Source organism: Balaenoptera borealis (genome assembly GCF_965194805.1).
Source record: "Balaenoptera borealis genome assembly, chromosome: 20".
NCBI classification, from domain to species: domain Eukaryota; kingdom Metazoa; phylum Chordata; class Mammalia; order Artiodactyla; family Balaenopteridae; genus Balaenoptera; species Balaenoptera borealis.
In genome coordinates, this window is record NC_138879.1 from 44,352,923 (window position 1) to 44,369,900 (window position 16,978).

General features: G+C 42.7%; 1 long non-coding RNA gene across 3 annotated transcripts in view; it reads right to left on the reverse strand.

Moving 5' to 3' along the window:
* The window catches only part of LOC309618078, an 81,607-nt gene that overhangs the window by 51,302 nt on the left and 13,327 nt on the right, over positions 1-16,978 (reverse strand). For all 3 annotated transcript variants that reach the window (XR_014238306.1, XR_014238307.1, XR_014238308.1), the window contains exon 2: positions 3,714-3,788. This is a non-coding gene — a long non-coding RNA (uncharacterized lncRNA). The remainder of the gene's footprint in view (positions 1-3,713; positions 3,789-16,978) is intronic.

Here is a 16,978-nt window from a genome sequence, read left to right on the forward strand (position 1 = left end):
CCTAGCATTAGAAAACGTCTAATTCTCGCCATTCACCTCTCTTTAGGAGCAAAGTCCTCTTTTTTAGGACTTTCCCAAAAGTTCCCAGCAGACTTCCTCTCACATCTTAATGCCTATAATGACTTCGCATACCCTTGCCTATCAATGACAGGCAAAGGGAGCAGACTGTGATTTGCTTAGAGTCTGACCAATCAGGATTCAGCCCCTGGGGCTTGAGAGGAGGCCAACCTCCCTTGAAGCTACCACCACTTGATACCCAATTAAAGCTGAGGTCTGTTGGGTAAGCAATTAACAATGCTTGCCACACACAGGTCTCTGGTGGGCATTTCACATACTTAATAGGCTTTTTGAGGAGGACAAACTCTTCCACTGGAGATTTTATCTGCATAAAGTAAATCTATTTTACTTCTACGAGTTCTGTTTTGTTCATTTTCAACAGCTCTTGCTCGTTACTCAGACTTTTAAGTGTCCCATTTTGAATGTCCCAGCTCTGATAATGTCAATATCAGGTGTTTTTACAAGTCTGATTCTGCATTTGTGCCCTGTAGGCTACCATTTGTGATGCCTGGTTTCCTTATGTGTTTATTGATTTTTCTCAATTTTCTTCTAATTTATCTATAGAAATTCTTTGAGCCCAAACCTAAAAGTGGGTTCTTTCAGAAAGAATCTGTGCTTGTTTCTATCGGGCACCGGAGAACACTGTCTGCCAAAGACCACTGTACATCCTCAGTTCGAGGTTTTAAAGTTCAGGCTGCATCCCTGTGTGCAAACCAGCTTGGGTTTCAGATTTCTCGGGGGTGGGCTTAGGGAAGGAGTTCCCCACTGTTCTCAGTGCCAAGATTTAGGACAGGTTATGTTCCTTGTAGACTGCTGGGGGCGGGGTGGCATTTTTAATTCATCTTTACCATGAGGGTGTGGACCTTTGGGACCCCGTATTTGTGAGGGGCTCCCTTACTAAAATCCTCACATTCTGCAGGCTCCAGAGCCTCGCTAGGTCATGAAGTCAGTCAAGTTCACCAGATCTGGCAAAGCCCTCAGGGTCAAAGCTGCCTTCAGTGCTCTTCTCTGCTCCTAGGCTGAGGATTTCTAGCTTTCTGGACAGTTCACAGATACTTTCCTGATGATACTGTTACTATTTCATTGTGGTAATTGACTGCTCAGTGGGAGAGTCAGTAGTTAGCTAGTCTGCCATGTTACCAGACACGCAAGCTATTTTTCTAATTCTAAACTCATATTCATTGGTTAACAAAAACTGTGATAGAAAGATTTAAGGTGAAGGAGCCCTTTGGAAAACTCAATTTTCTCTTTTTAAAAATGTGTATTTTTAACAGGCAATTGGTCCGCATAGTACAACACTCAAAAGGTACCATAGGACATTTAGTCTATTTGGACATTAAAGTTTCCTTCCCACCATCCCCTTCCCCAGCAGCCCCTCATTTCCCTCATCTTCCAGAGACAGTCTGTACACATATAGAAATTACACATATTCTTCCCCTACTCCATCCCCTTTTTTTCAAAAAAACACAAATGATGGCAGGTTATTTTTCACCTAACAATATATCTTGGAAATTGTTCCCAACTACTACATAAAGAGCTTTTTCATCCTTTTGTATGGCTTCATAATATTCTGTTATATGGATAGTATAACCTCCTTAAGCAGTCCTCTATTTTTGGACATTTAGGTTGTTCCCAGGCTTCTAAACAGTATGACAATGAATAACCTGGGGCATATATCATTTTATGCTGCATGAATATATCTGTAGGATAAAATCATGAAGGGGAATTGCTGAGTCAAAGGGCAGGTGCATTGGTAATTTTGATAGAGATTACCATATCACTCTCCATAATGGCTGTAACAATTTGTACTTAATTCCAACATCAACATATAACGTGTGCTATTGACCTTTGTCAAGCTGATAGGTTAAACACAGTATCTAATAAACAAGAAACAAGCTTCTTGGCATCCTAGAGAAGTAACTAGTAGGCGGGAGGCCTGAGAAAATACTGTGACCCCTGTTGACCCAGAAAGTAACTCCATCCAATCAACTCCTGGGATCTCCAAATAGACAATAGACTGGATTAAAAATCGGAAGTATTGGGGACTTCCCTGGCAGTCCAGTGGTTAAGACTCCGCGCTTCCACTGCAGCGGGTGCGCGTACAACCCCTGGTCAGGGGAACTAAGATCCTGCATGCCTCACAACGCAGCACGTCCAAAAAAAAAAAAAAAAAAAAGAAAAGAAAAGGAAGTAGCAAAGAATCTTGGCAAAGAATTCTCTCTGACTTAGTCAGATAGAAGATTAAAAAAAAAAAAATTCTAGTCTTCCTTCCTAAAACAAGTTCTGATAAAAACCCCTAAACATCCAAAGTCAACTAAGTACAGAAAGTTTAAGGCAAAGGAATTTCCCTGTGTCCCGGCAGGAAGAGGAATGTTTATAATCTCTGCACTGGCTAACATAGTTACCCAAAGAATTAGCTTCCTTTGTTTTAATTTCTAATAGGTGGGAGAGCATAAGGGATTTTCTAGACCACGGCTATCCCAGTAGAATTTTCTGTGATGCTGGAAATGTTCCATATCTAAACCATCGATATGGAAGCCACTAGCCATGTCTGGCTATTGAGTCCTTGAAATGTGGCTGGTGTGACTGAGGCATTGAATTTTTAATTTTATTAAATTTTACTTAATTTAAATGTAAATAGCCACGTGTGGTTAGCGGCTACCATCTTGGACTACACAGTTCTGGGGAGACAAGTTTAGAGTTTTCTTTTGCTAAGAGAGATGCCCATTTCTTACTGGGTCAGGATGCTCCAGACAGCAACATTTGGACATAAATGGGGTTGTCTTCTAAACTTTACTCCAGATTTCTCTTCTCTGCTCAGGGCCTACTTTCTCCTCAACTTGTTGAACTTCTAGCCCTTCTCCTCAGACTCTCCCCACATCATGCCCCTTCTGATCTGCTCCAACCCCTCCCAAATCAGGTTCATTTTCTTCTCTCTCCATCTTCTTGTTCACCAGCCATCTTGGCTTTGCCTAGAAGGCTTCCTCTTCAAAGCCAGTCATGCTCTGCGAGATATGTTCTTGAACAAAGACATTTCACTCCCTGTGAGAAATTATGTATTCAGCGCATAAAGGAATATTTCGTTCTCCTCAGCACACTACACTTCACCTTACTCAACAGCGTGGTTTTTCTCACGAGTGCTATGTTCCCTTCCCTTTATGACACAAGAGGTTTTCATGGTTCCCATGTTGGTTTTTTTCTACCTTTTGACCTTTGAAAATTGAGAGATTTATCTAAACATCCTATTAGGCCCTGAAATGAGTAAAGTGATTCTCTTGGGATCCCATCACTATCTCCCCGCTCCTCCCCACCTCTCCCAGATGCAGCTTTGAGGCTCTTCTTAATTTGAAAGCCTCTTTGATCCTCAGCCTAAGGGTAGAAGGAGGGGCTCCAGGGCTATAAACTGATGGGCAGAGATTCTGATTCTAGGTGTTTGATGATGCACCTCTGCCAGCTTTCTCTGATGGGTGTGTGACTAACGTGGGGGCCCCAGGCCCCAGGTAGAATCTAGCCTATTGTTGTGGCCACCAACTCAGGAAGGCACTCCCTCCACCTTCTTTATGAGGTAGTCACTTGTAACCTTGGGCCTCACACACAACTGTTTTTTAAAGGTAAAAGAGATTGCAAGTGGAGTGATGACATAGGCCAATTTTTACCTTTCATTTTCTGTTCCTTCTTATTAGGAGAGTCAGTGGGATCCAGGATCTCCAATTATTGCAGGACTCTGCTTCCTGAAGGGAAAAAGAGTCAAGGTCAAGGTGTTTTTCCTTCAATGCAGACTATCTGCTGTAGTCCAAAATTCTTCAGTGATATCCTTTTCTAGCTCTGGTACTGGTGCTCTTTTACTTGTGTTTTATTCCTTTCTTTCAGGAACTGGGGTTGCAAGGTGGTATGGAATTAGATGTTAGCCTTCAAAGTCACCATCTTATCCAAAAGTACTAATAATTTCTTTCTTTTTTTCTCTAATTCATAGAAAAGCTCTTTAAGTTTAAATCAGATACTCAGAACATTTTGAGTTTTGACCATGTCTGGAGAAAGGGCCTACTCAAATAAACGTACTATCAAAACCTAACTGCTATAGCACACAGGGAGACAGGGTAGCATTGCCTCTATTTTCAAGATAATCTTTGGATTTCTTTACTCCTGTTCTGTTAGGGGGAAAAAAAAAATGGGTTTAGAGAAATCTGAACAGTTCCCAAAAATAATACCCAGTTGAAAATTCCTTTTGCTACAGTTTTCTCAGGAAGCCGAGCAAGCCTTTCCATTTCCTAGCGGGTCCCTCGAAGGTCAAAAGAACAGGGAATGTTTGCAAAGGCATCTTGTTTGCTTTTGTTCCCACCAGCCCTTAGATTCCCCTGGGAACACCAGACTCTAATAAGCAAAATAATCTAAGGAGAGGAAGAAATAGCAGGCACGTTTTAGATGGGAGGCACTGCAGCCAGAACATCGACCTGGGGGTGGCTTTGCACCACGTTGGTATTTTGAACTTGGAAAAGTTCCATCTGTTTGGATTTTTTTTCATTTTACCTATTGACCCCCTTCATTTAAAAAATAAAAATAGTTAACAAGATTTAACTAAATTTTCAAAACCCAATACACATTTTGGCTTTATGTAAGTAATTTCCATTTAAAATTTTGATATTTATTAAATATAATTGTATTGCCTTTTAATTCTAATAGCTAACATTAAGTATTTTAGAAGTAAAATAAGGGACTTCCCTGGTGGCGCAGTGGTTAAGAAGCCACCTGCCAGTGCCCGGGACATGGGTTCGAGCCCTGGTCCAGGAAGATCCCACATGCCGTGGAGCAACTGAGCCCGTATGCCACGACTACTGAGCCCACATGCCACAACTACTGAAGCCCGTGTGCCTAGAGCCCACACTCTGCAACAAGAGAAGCCATTGCAGTGAGAAGCCCACACACCTCAATGAAGACCCAACGCAGCCAAAAATAAATAGATAAATAAATAAGAAGTAAAATAAGTACTTTGAAAGTTTATGAAAAGTAATTATTTTGATTTTATACTTTATCTATTTATTTTATTTTTATTTTTTATTTTTGGCCACGCCACACAGCATGTGAGATCTCAATTCCCTGACCAGGGATTGAACCAGTGCCCCCTGCAGTGGAAGCACACAGAGCCCTAACCATTGGACTGCCAGGGAATTCCCCTTAATTTATATTTTGATAAACTATATTCTAATTTTTTACACTTTGGATACAATAAGAACACATTTTTTTAATCCTTTAGGTCATTACTGTCAACAGAACACAACTATGTGAAAAATGTTGACTATCACAATTTTGTTATAATTTTGCTGAAATGAAGGTACAAAGTACAAAAAATAAATTTCATGAAATAAATATAGAATAACTTACAAAGTATGCTTGCTTTATTTTATTACTCTCCCAAACATCCCTGACCCATCAACTGAACAGCAAGACAAGAGTTCCAACAGTTATTCTTGGTCAACTTTGATAATTTACTGATTTGGGCATATAAAACTATAGCTTTACATGTATTTTTAAATATTGCCATTTCAAAGATACAGTTGTCAAGACTGGAGAGTGGAACACATTTTATTTAGCAGTGTGTTCAACTGATCTATGATTTTTAACATTTAGGCATAGCGTGTGTGGGCCTCTGTGAGTGCATTAGTCCCAGGGCCTGCAAATGTCAGGGGTGACTCTAATCAGAGCTTCCCCAGGGATCATGGTGCGATCTTCTGCACTCAGCTTATCTCTTGAGGAGGAGTTCTTCTAGAATTCTAAGAAATATAATTTCTTCCACCACCTTACACCTAAAAGATGATTTATTTCAAGTCTTTTGACCATCACGCTCTAGCTGTCACATAATTTGCCTTTTCAGTGTGATGCTCTCCTACTGAACCAGGGCTGGGGCCTTTCAAACAACAAATTAAGAACAAAACCCAGTAAGAACTAAAGAGCTGGAAACAGGCTGAGTTCTACGACACCTTGCTATTTCAAGTGAGGTCCTGGGAGCAGAAGCATCAGTGCTCCCTGGAAGCTTGTTCGAAATGCAAAATCTCAGGTCCCACCCCAGACTGACTGAATAAGAATATGCATTTTAATCCCCAGTTCACGGGTATGCCCATTAGGGTGTGAGAAGCACTTCTCTAACTCTGGACTGAGACAATTAGAGGAAAGGTGAGGAAGAGGGGGAGGATGGTGACTCCGGACCAGCTAGACGCTTGGGGAGGGACACCCATGGGAGTACTTTGTCCTGGGTTTCACTGACAGCAAGGGCACTCGGGTAGCAGCATAGGAACCCAATGTGATGACTGGGCCACTGCGCCCCAGAGTGGGGAGGATGTATCAAAAGACATTCTAGGATGTCTGCCCACGCACTCTCTCTTCTGGGGGACTGCTGTCCCTAGATCCAGTTGCACTGGAGTGATCATGTCTTAAACCGTGTGACCCTGAGCCCCCTGGTTATAACCCATATAATCAGAGATACATCTCAGGTCCAAAGGCAGCTCATTCATGGTCTGGTCAGTGATCTGACTTGTGGCCTAGCTGGAATATATAAGCTGGGCCATGAGATTCCTCTCTGGGGAGTTTAGGTTGGTTAAGGGCGGGGAGGTAGGCGTTCTGGCAAGTTATAAAGAATTAAGGTTGGGTGGCCCTAACAGGCGATGTGCAGGCCTAAAGTATGAGGCAATGGAGACACTGACTAAGCAGAGGAAGTTGGCCAGAAAAGAAACTGGGGGAGGAATGGAGGAGATACACACACGCGCAAGGGGGAGGGGGGGCAGCTGAGAAACAGAAGGAGGTGAGAGAGCAGCCTCAGTTGCTGCTCTTCCTCTAACCCATGTTTAGTTTTTCCAGGTATAAGTCTTTGATTCTAGCAACCCACAGACCCTTGACTAGAAGAGTAGATGAATTAATTCCTAATAGTCTAAACCTGAGTAAGCTGAGGCTATTGAACTATAATCCATCTATTAGAGTTGGCTCCGAAATTGGAAAGAGTGAAAAGAGTGAACTTTGGTGGGAAGAGATTGACCTCTGAGGACTGACATCTGGGTGTTTGGGCACTCAGTTTAGTACTCATGTGTAGCCTAGAGATTACGACAGTGTGTCTTATTTGCCGTTACTTGGTTTGTCTCTCTGCTTTTCAAAATTGGAGGAAAATGTTCAGAAGTCCAACAGAAAGCTCAGATTAGGGATATTGCTGGTTAAGTACTTACTTCAAGCTTGGATTATCCAAATCATTTTTGTTAATAAGGTCTTAATATTTGAACATGTTAGAGGAGATTAATTAGGGAGATTTAAAATAATACTTCTGTAGCAGTCTTGGCTTGAACCTAACTGTGTCCACCACTGGGCTATTTAAACATATGTGGCCATGGGGGTGGGATAGTGCAAGTAAGGGCTCCGAAGGAGTCTGTTCTTGGGGCTCCATTTGTACAGAGCTGTTGAAGAAGGAGCATGACCTTTGCCCATGCCAGCAGAGCGGGTCTTGGGAGGGGAGTCAACACTGCCCTCTGAGCGCTAGGGAGAGCGGGGCTCCCAAAGATGCTGAAAGAGCTGTTGTCCCTAAGAAATCTGAAACATCAGGGCACAAACCTCATTGTTTTGATGTCTGGGTGACATTGAAATGTGACAAAAAATGGAGGAGGGGTTCCCCCACTTCAGCAGCAGAGCCTCACGTGGGCCTCTGGGCACTGAGGGCAGCAGTATGACTCAGACACCCCAAGCCTGCTGGGCGACCTACATTCTGTTTTAAGTTGGCTCTTACATGTCACATGACCTTGCTTTGTTCATAGTCTACACCAGGGGTCCCAAACCCCCAGGCCACGGACCGGTACAGGTCCGCGGCCTGTTAGGAACCGGGTCGCACAGCAGGAGGTGAGCGGCAGGTAAGCAAGCAAAGCTTCATCTGCCGCTCCCATGGCTCCCCATAGCTCGCATTACCGCCTGAACCATCCCCCCTCCCCCTCCGTCCAGAGAAAAATTGTCTTCCACGAAACTGGTCCCTGGTGCCAAAAAGGTTGGGGACCACTGGTCTACACATTTAAACTCTTGCCCAACACCTGTTTTTTTTTTGTTGTTGTTGTTGTTGTTTTCAACTCCTGATGTCATGCATATCCCAAATCTTTACTTGTCTACTTGTGTCCAACAGGACTTACTATTGTGATCTCTTATTTGGTCTCCCTACTGCCATTTTTGCTCTCCTACATTCCATGTTCAGCAGAATAGCCAGCAGGAACTTTTACCAATGGAAACTTTCTCTTAATATTGCAATGTCTTCCCGTCATCCTTAGCATAAACCAAACCCCTCACCCGTGTAGTCTGGCCCCTCCCCATCAGACATCACCTGCTTCTGCTCTCCTTGCTGGTTTCACTCCACCCCTGTGGACTTTCTCAAACACCTTTGAGCTCCTCAGGGCATTTGTGGAAACTGGTCCTGCTGCTTGGGGCTCCTCCTTCTGTCAACTCAAATGCTACCTCTATTGCTAAGCCTTTCTTGACCCCTCTGTCTACGATGGCTAGCTCTCTGCTGAAGCCACTTTCTATTACCTCCTTGTGTTTATGTTTTCATTGAATGTGTCACTATCTAGAATTTCCATGTGTCTGCTTCTTGTTTGTTTATTGCCTTACTCCCTCCAGTGCGATGAAAGCTTCATGATAGCAGAGCCCTCATCTGCCTCATCCGCTGCTATATTGCCAGCAACTAGAACAGTTTCGGGGACACAGCCGGTGCTCAGTAAATAGGCATGGAAAGCACAATTTAACTCCCTCCTATGTCTGATCTCCCACTGGTTGCTTAGATCACATGCCTACATTTGCTCCTCTGGCTGTGGAGGTTCCCCTTTTATACCTGCTTATACCACTTATACCTGCTTCTGGCAATTCTGATAAACTACTCAGATCAAGCCTCATCCCTGGAATTTTCTCTAGTCCTGGAAGAGGAAAGCTAATGGATGGTTGACTCTGTGCGTTTAGAGTTTTGGTGTTTGAAATTATTCCTATTGCACACCCACTTGACTGCAGAGAAATCCTTTCTACCAGTACTTTGCTCTGTCTTGCACTTCTCTGCATGTTGACTCTGTTTTCTAAGATAGCAGACCTGCTTACTGGCGGCACCTGGGCCTCACATCCGAAGAGGTCCCCTCCAGCCAGATGCTGGTTCTCTCTCCTAAGTTCCCATTTGAAAACTCCTGGGGGAGGACTAGCCTGACTTGTGTCATGTGTCCACCCTGCATCAGCCAGCTGTGACAGGTGGACTGAGTCCCACGGCCCAGGCATGACCACTGGGGTCCATTCCTGAGTCTCAGGGCTATTTTTGGAGAAGGGAGGCTTGTGAGCTGGGAATCTACCCCAATCTCTGTCTCTTACAGTGGCCCTCCAGCCTTGGCTGATAGGACTCACAGTGGATATCTGACACAAACTGAGCCAGTAAGAATCCCTCTCAGAATTTTGAATAATAAATTAGTGTAGGGTAAATCAGCTTTGTTGAGGCGTAATTTATGTGCAATAAAACACACCCAACTTAAATTCAAAGAGTTTTGACAAGTGTACACGCCCATGAAATTACCACCATAATCAAGATATAGAATATTTAAATTATCCCTCAAAGTTCCCTCATGCCCCTTTGTAATCAACTCCTTCAAAACATACCTAGGCAAACACTCATCTATTTTCTGCCGCTACAGATGAGTTGGGCCTTTCCTAGAATTTGGTACAAATGGGATCACACAGCATGTATTCCTCTGCGCCTGGGTTCTATCATTTGGCACAATGCCTGTGAGATTTCTGCATGTTGCCGCATCTATCGGTAATTTGTAGAACACCCAGTTTTGGTCACAAAGTAACAACCGATCAACAGACAGAGAGGAAAGAAGCCAAGATACGGAGGGAAGTAGAGATGGAAGGCCACAGGGTCTAGAAGGGCTAGGGAGTAAACTCAGAGCCTGGTTCTAAAACAAAAACTTTAAAAACCACCACCACTACCCAGGAAAGTACAATACTATCCCATTTATCAAAACAAAGGGGAGGAAAAACAAGCCCATATATGAGTGTATTTGTCTAGGCAAAGGCTGGAAAGATACATACAAAGGGGTTAATTGTGGTTATCTCTGGGTGGTGGGATTATAGGTCTTTAAAAATATTATTTTTGCTTATCTAAATTTCAAAGTTTCTACAATCAACAAGGGTTATTTTTACTTTAAGGGGAAAAAGTATCTTTATTTTCAAACGTGCAGCTTTTAAAATCAGGCCGGGAAACTTCTCAAATGCTTGACATTTTTAAATGATGCAAAATGTTCCTAGCTACATTTCAAACCTCTGATGTGGCAGTTACAGCTCTGCTGCAGTTGTTTAAAAGCAAAACTTCTGAAATAGGATCATTTCTGACTAATTATTCACTAAGCTCGGTTATGTTGAAGGCCCTCTTAAGTCCTCTCAAATTCTAACTGTTCTATTTGTGGGCTAAAACCTTAACCCAGCTGTCCTTGTGATCCCCGAGCCTGCGGTCAAGTGGAAAGGATTGTACTTGCATCATTCTCAGAATGTGGGCCAGCAGAATCACTTGGGGTGGTTATAAAAATGCAGATTCCTGAACTGCACCCCAACATACTGACCCACAGTCTTTGGGAGTGGAGTTCAAAGGGTGACTTTTAACAACTCAATTAGGCTATTCTGAGACACACTCAACTTTGAGAGTCAGTGTGTTCATTTCTGACCAAATAAGCTTAGTTCCTTCCTTTAAACAGGCTTCCTAGGACTCCCACATCTAACCAGCTGATCTTCACCTCAGCTCTGCCTCTGCCCCCAGGACTAGTCATAACCTCAGGCAGAAGAGAACAGAACTGGTATCGATTCTGTTTTGTTTCAAAGAACTGTGTCCTTTGCTTTCGTGTGTTACTCTCTCTTGGGAATACAAGCGCCACCACCCCTACTCCTGAATCTTGGGCCTTTGTGGCATTCTTGCTGTCTGGGGACCCCTTAGTGTCTAACTGGTTTGTTGCCTGCCTTCACGGACATCCTGTTATGTCCCAGCCAGCGGTTCTATTGTTTTGCATTACCTGTCTCCTGGGAGACCCTGATAATTTGATGACTGCCCTCCAGACTGACCCTTCTCTATTTGTGCTCATATAGAGAAGGTTCAGTCCTCCTCCCCACCCATCCACTCCTACTCCTGGTCTTTGTTCTGTACTGGTGACTGTGCTTATTTCTAGATGCAAGTCCCATTCTGCTGACTGGATCCTAAAAGATGACAAGAAGGAGATTGGCTATAATAACTTAGATTTCTCTTGGGCTCATCTTTCCAAGTTCAACAATGGATGTTGAACGTATTGAGTCTTATTGGGTCTTAGTCAAGTTGTCTCTAATTATTCTTAGAAGATTTTCTGGGTGCTGCTTTATCTGTACTTACCTTGCCCTCATTTCTTTTTTTAAGTTTTAATGATGGCATACATTGAATTTGTCCTCAAGAATAGAAATAGTTGGACTTCCCTGGTGGCACAGTGGTTGAGAATCCACCTGCCAATGCAGGGGACACGGGTTTGATCCCTGCTCTGGGAAGATCCCACTTGCCGTGGAGCAACTAAGCCCGCGAGCCACAACTACTGAGGCCGTGTGCCACAACTACCGAAGCCCACGCACCTAGAGCCCGTGCTCCGCAACAAGAGAAGCCACCGCAACGAGAAGCCCGCGCACCGCAATGAGGAGTAGCCCCCGCTCGACACAACTAGAGAAAGCTGGTGCACAGCAATGAAGACCCAATGCAGCCAAAAAAAAAAAAGAATAGAAATAGTCAGTAGAACACCAATGATCTATTACTATAATGTCTATATCACAGTTAAAATCCAAATAGTGTTGTTTTTGGTTTTTTAAGTCAACTCGATCAAAGTCCACTACTTCAAAATCAATAGCCTCTTTGAAATCATAGTAACATTTAAATATGGTTAAAACTCAAATTCAGAAGTTTGGTTAGTTGAAAAGCTTAATCAATTTCCAACTTGTCCAAATAGAATTACCAAGAGCAAAATTTAGGGTTTTTCTTACAGAAATACAGTGCACTAGAATCACTAATACTAGACAGTTGTTAGAAAATTTGGAGTCCTGAGATGCAGAAGATTGTGTTTTTCAAAGATGGCTACACAATACCTCCCACCTCACATGCTCCTCTCCCCTCAGGAGGCATTCTTGAATTCCTCTCCCCTTAAATCTGGGCTGGGCTTCATGACTTCTTAAACAATAGAATCTGGCAGAAGTGAAGTTCTGGGATTTTCAAGGACAGGTCATAAGAAGCTTTGCACTTCTCTTGAAATGCTTGCTCTGGGGCAAGTCAGCCACCGTGTAAGAAATGCAGCTCTCCTGAAACAGCTACGTTGTGAGCAAGCCCAAGCGAGGCATGTGGAGAGAGACAGTCATGTTGCCCAGTGCCTAGCTGCTCCAGCCATGCCAGCCCGTTGCCATCTTGAGCATGAGGTAACAAGGAATCCAGGCCTATTTCAGACAGCTTTCTTGTTGTTCTTCTGCCTAGTTAGAGGTTTGTGTCAAATTATACCACCATTGGCCATTGTGGCCTTAACAAGAGTCCTAAGTCTCCACGCATGGCAAGTGTGTCCACTTAAGTGTTTTGAGATGCTTTTTGCCCCTTCAAGAGCTTCTGTGTTGAGGGATTCCTGGTTGACTGGGCAGCAGACATTCCCACATATCCATGGCTGGCTGTCAGGGATTTTCAGATGTTGATGAACATAATGGACCGGAAACTGCTAGGCAGATTTTTGCAACAGGAATCCACCTTTTCTTGGCCCTCCTGGGATTCTTCTCTGCTTTACCATCAGCCATATGGAATTCTGCTGAAGCTCAAACCACAAAGCAAAGGGCCAGTTGCACACAGAAGAGATCGCATTGCACTAAGAAGATTTCTGATACTCTCACTGAGGTCATGCGGAAGCTGTCCTACAAAATGTAGCTGATCTAGGGCCGCCTCCTGAAGGACAGCTTTGAAAAGCATTTCTTTCAGCTCTATCTGGCTTTAACCCTTGAGGCTACAGCTTGAGGATTCACTATGGCCACAAAATAAACACAAATGCCTATTTCCTAAATCAGAAATAACTACAGAGGGATTACCTGTTGGTCTAACACAGATTACTTTGCAAAATAACACAGCCAACTTTGCGGTTGGTTGAGGAGGTTGGACGGTTAAATTTGCAGGGGAGAGGGTGTTGTGACTCCTGTTAGTATCTTCATCCTTTCCTTTCTTTTGTTATATTCTTTAGTAACTTTTTGAGGCAGTGGATGGGGTTAGCTAGTAGTAGAAGGGGTTAGCTCAGGGTTACTTTTTGCTTCAGTGTGGGCTATTGTTGAAAGACCATCCATACCCGTTTAATGCTATGCCAGGGCCGCAGAGAACATACAAGAAAGCTTTTATTAAGCTTTGTTCCTAGCTCCCACCAGTATTTACTGGGAAGACTGTGGCAACAGAGGGGATCTCTAGCCAACAGTTTCTTAGCTTCGGAATTCAGATGTTTTCAAAATAATGCAATAATGGAGGAGAAAAAGAGGGTCTCGTTTTACAACTATCTAAATAATTTACTTAAAATTGACACCCAAATTTGCTCACCTTTGTATCTATGCCTTGCTCTATACGTTGAAACTTTTGTTCATCATAACAAGGGAATACTAGTGAGAACCACAGTGGTGTTGTCTTGGTTTTCCAAGCCTTCACCCACAAAGGCCCTAAAAACAGCACCACATTTTAAAGGTGCCAGTGCAAATATTTAAACGTGATTACCCAGCACGTTCCCCTTGAGAAGCACATCTTGCATTAGAAAAGTCAGCTCAGGAAGTCTCAAGCTTCAGAGCAGAGAAAGATGTTGCTTGTATCATGGCGAAATATGGTCAGTGTATAAGGCACTGCTTATGTCAAAGCAACTGAGTAATACCACAAATTAAAAAGAAAACGATTTGCTGATTCACTGCATCCTGGATCAGAATTGCAAATAGAGCTGGTTTTAGGGAGCACAATGAACCAATGCAGAAACATATGGAGAAAGTGTTTGCTACTCTTTTGTCTTTTTTTTTTTTCCAAGTAGGGATAAATGGAAATTCTGGCTATGGTAGAATTTGTAGGTTTTCCCTGAGTGCTTCCCTACTCTCCCTCCCTCCCCTGAAGCCCAACTAAATGAGACTATCATTTTGGCTTTTATTGTCTGAAGAAAGCAGGGCAGGCCAGCTGCCTAGGAGTCCAGCTCCAGGTGTTAATCCCCTAGGTGACCTTGACATCTTGCTACTGAGACCCCACCTGCAAACTGCTCTGATCTTTGAGAGCCTGGATGTCATGGAGAGACGTGCTAAGCTTCTGTAGGATATTTGTAAGATTATAGGTCAATATTTCTGGGATATTCAGAAATTTTATTGGTGGTATGTTTTCTAGTTCACAGTGAAATTATAGCATCCTTTGCTATTTAATAATGCAACCAATTTGCTTATTAAATTTGGCTTTTAAAAACTCATATGGGGGCTTCCCTGGTGGTGCAGTGGTTGAGAATCCGCCTGCCAATGCAGGGGACACGGGTTCGAGCCCTGGTCTGGGAGGATCCCACATGCCGCGGAGCAACTGGGCCCGTGAGCCACAACTACTGAGCCTGCGCATCTGGAGCCTGTGCTCCGCAACAAGAGAGGCCGCGATAGTGAGAGGCCCGCGCACCGCGATGAAGAGTGGCCCCCGCTCGCCGCAACTAGAGAAAGCCCTTGCACAGAAACGAAGACCCAACACAGCCAAAAATAAATAAATACATAAATAAATTTAAAACAAACAAACAAACAAACAAAAAAACTCATATGCACTCTTTGAGGCATTGCGAAGTAAAAAAAAATCACAGAAACACTTCTAATTTTCAACCACTTTTAACATAACAAATAGGGGCACATACAGTGCCTTTGGAAGGTGAGCTCATTAAATCTATGCGTCTATAGAAATCTTTGCAGTTAATGGGCCTCATACTCCATCAGGTGTACAGTACATGGATAAATGAAGACATTGGTTCTTATGACAATCTTGCTGTATCTAGAAAACCCATATAGTAAAAAAATGGTGGAGGAAATCTCCACCACCCCCGCCCCATCCCCGCAACCAAAGACGAATGCCCTATGGTATTCATTGTAAAAAGTAGAAACACTCTCAGAGATGTGAGGTCTGCAGAATGACTGAGGCATAGAATGATTGAGGCAATACCCATAACAGAGAAAGATGAGCTCACTGAGAAACTGAGCCATGCGGCTGAGCTCTGCTAGAACCCCCCAAAAACCAGGAAGGCAAGAAAAATGGGGCATACCTTAGGATCCAGAGAAAAGAAGTCTGTGAAAGGGGTTTGATAACTCCTATTTGTCTGAAGCAGAAACACTTAAAAATTATTTTTAAAACTTCCTGTAATTTAAACATCTTACCTCTACCTTTGTGACACAATCACTGTAATTCTTCAAGTTATCCAATTTTTATACAAAGTATTGGACTGGTTGAATGCCATTTTATAAGTTAGATTGATTTCCTTTATATGGTTTACAATTTTGCTTGCTTTTTGTGTTTGATATGATCAACTTCTACTAAGTTCATTTTTATAAAGACATAATTTATGGGGCTTCCCTGGTGGCTCAGTGGTTAAGAATCCGCCTGCCAATGCAGGGGACACAGGTTCGAGCCCTGGTCCGGGAAGATCCAATATGCCGCGAAACAACTAAGCCCACGCGCCACAACTACTGAGCCTGCGCTCTAGAGCCCGCAAGCCAGAACAATTGAAGCCTGCGAGCCACAACTACTGAAAGCCCGCCGCCTAGAGCCTGTGCTCCGCAACAAGAGAAGCCACTGCACTGAGAAGCCCACGCACCACAAAGAAGATTAGCCCCCGCTCGCCTCAACTAGAGAAAGCCCGCGCACAGCAACGAAGACCCAACGCAGCCAAAAATAATAAATAAATAAATAATAAATAAATTTATTAAAAAAAGACATAATTTATTTTGGATGAGTTTTCCTGTAGTGGAGATTTTTATGACTATCTTTTGTTTCCTAACTTTTGTTGACATGGAGAAAGCTGGGGAGAAACAGATACAATGGTTTTTGTTTTGGGGGGCTTTTTCTGTTCTGTTGCTTATATCCCATGTCGTACAGTAGAAAGAATGATGAACTTCATCTATGAATAGCTTAGGAGAAAAAAGGGAGACCTAAACTTAATTTATAATTAAAATTTAAAATTTAGGTAAAGTCCTTCCTTTTATATGACTTTCCCTGAAAAAAAAAAAGAGAGAGAGTTATTCTAAATGGAAACAGTTTGTTCATCTAAAAACATTAACTTTCTTGGCTCCACCATAGCACTTTTCTTAATACTCAAAATTTAATACGTGTCCAGCTTCACCTACCCTCTACTGAACAGTATGCATTGTTCTTGGTTGTTAAACAGTGTAAACAGCAATTCTTAAATTCCACTGTGATAACAGAGAAACTTAAGCCTACCTACTTTAAAAAAAAGTGAAACCACAATTCACCTAAATGCCAAGAGGTAAGAAAATAAATCAGATTACTACAGAGATGATTTGGAGGCCTTTTGTTTGTTTTCTTTTAAATAAGGTGGTGATTGAAAATGAAAAGGCTCTGAAGTAAAAGCCTAGCTTTGCTATCTTTTATTAAAAATTTAGGGAATACAATTTTAGAAACCTCGGTTTATCCAGCAGTTATCTTAATTTGGGCAGTAGAAAAGGAGCTGGGCAAATATCCCTGATGATGGACTTCTAGGTAATTTCCAGGAATGAAATACCACTATTCTTCTTTTTTTCCTCTTACAAGTCATTTTTCCCAAAGTACACATGGTCCCAGGATTGTTAGATGACTTTTCCATTGTTCTCTTGGTAAGGGGGCAGGATGCATACTTGAATCCTGAACTATTTATTTATT